General features: G+C 19.5%; 1 protein-coding gene across 1 annotated transcript in view; it reads right to left on the bottom strand.

The window, feature by feature from the left end:
• Positions 1-2,069, bottom strand: part of LOTGIDRAFT_167205 (hypothetical protein) — a gene marked incomplete at both ends in the record, with an annotated part of 8,715 nt that overhangs the window by 6,537 nt on the left and 109 nt on the right. The gene's annotated exons all lie outside the window — the stretch shown is intronic.

The following is a 2,069-nucleotide window of genomic DNA, read 5'->3' as shown; positions in this document are numbered from 1 at the left end:
TATAACTATTATAGTGAAATATTTGTGATAATTATTATGGTGAAATATTTGTGATAACTATTATAGTAAAATATTTAAGATAACTATAATGTTGAAATATTTGTGATAACTATTATAGTGAAATATTTGTGATAACTATTAAAGTGAAATATTTGTGATTTATTTTTGATAACTATTATAGTGAAATAATTGTGATAACTATTATAGTGAAATATTTGTGATAACTATTATGGTGAAATATTTGTGATAACTATTATAGTAAAATATTTGTGATAACTATTATAGTAAAATATTTAAGATAACTATTATGGTGAAATATTTGTGATAAATATGATGTTAAAACATTTGTATTATTACATTGTGATACAGGGAAGTACTTTTTTCTAACAAGGAGAAATATTTCTGATAACCTTTTAGTAAGAAACATGTAAAATATAAGGTGAAATATTTGTGACAAATATGATAATGAAATATTTGAGATAACTAAAACGGTGAAATATTTGTGATCAATATGATAATGAAATATTTGTGATCAATATGACAATGAAATATTTGTGATCTATATGATAATGAACTATTTGTGATAAATATGATAATGAAATATTTGTGATCTATATGATAATGAAATATTTGTGATCAATATGATAATGAAATATTTGTGATCAATATGATGATGAAATATTTGTGATCAACATGATAATGAACTATTTGTGATCTATATGATAATGATAGACATGGTTTGGAAATATTGGAAATAATATGATTATAAAATATCTGTAATAAACATGGTCAAATTTGAAAGAAAGATTGAGAAATATTATAATTGAGAAATTTTTGTGATAAATATAATGAAATGATTATAATTGAGAAATGTTTGTGATATATATAATGAAATGATTATAATTGAAAAATGTTTGTCATAATTATAACGAAATGATTTTAATTGAAAAATGTTTGTGATAAATATAATGAAATGATTATAATTGAGAAATGTTTGTGATAAATATAAGGAATTGATTATAGTTGAGAAATGTTTGTGATAAATATAACGAAATGATTATAATTGAGAAATGTATGTGATAAATATAATGAAATGATTATAATTGAGAAATGTTTGTGATAAATATAAGGAATTGATTATAGTTGAGAAATGTTTGTGATAAATATAACGAAATGATTATAATTGAGAAATGTATGTGATAAATATAACGAAATGATTATAATTGAGAAATGTTTGTCAAAAATCTAACGAAATGATTATAATTAAGAAATGTTTGTCATAAATCTAACGAAATGATTATAATTGAGAAATGTTTGTCATAGATAAAATGAAATGATTATAATTGAGAAATGTTTGTGATAAATAAAATGAAAGGATTATAATTGAGAAATGTTTGTCATAAATAAAATGAAATGATTACAATTAAGAAATGTTTGTCATGAATAAAATGAAATGATTATAATTGAGAAATGTTTGTGATAAATATAACGAAATGATTATAATTAAGAAATGTTTGTGATGAATATAATGAAATGATTATAATTGAGAAATGTTTGTCATAGATAAAATGGAATGATTACAATTAAGAAATGTTTGTGATAAATAAAATGAAATGATTATAATTGAGAAATGTTTGTGATAAATATAATGAAATGATCATAAATGAGAAATGTTTGTCATAAATAAATGTTTGTCATAAATAAAATGAAATGATTATAATTGAGAAATGTTTGTGATAAATATAACGAAATGATTATAATTGAGAAATGTTTGTGATGAATATAATGAAATGATTATAATTGAGAAATGTTTGTGATGAATATAATGAATAGATTATAATTGAGAAATGTTAGTCATAAATATAATGAAATGATTATAATTGAAAAATGTTTGTGATAAATATAATGAAATGATTATAATTGAAAAATGTTTGTGATAAATATAACGAAATGATTATAATTAAGAAATGTTTGTGATGAATATTATGAAATGATTATAATTGAGAAATGTTTGTGATAAATAAAATGAAATGATTATAATTGAGAAATGTTTGAGATAAATAAAATGA

Source organism: Lottia gigantea, assembly GCF_000327385.1.
Source record: "Lottia gigantea unplaced genomic scaffold LOTGIsca_64, whole genome shotgun sequence".
NCBI classification, from domain to species: Eukaryota; Metazoa; Mollusca; class Gastropoda; family Lottiidae; genus Lottia; species Lottia gigantea.
This window is presented reverse-complemented; position numbering and strand designations above follow the sequence as displayed.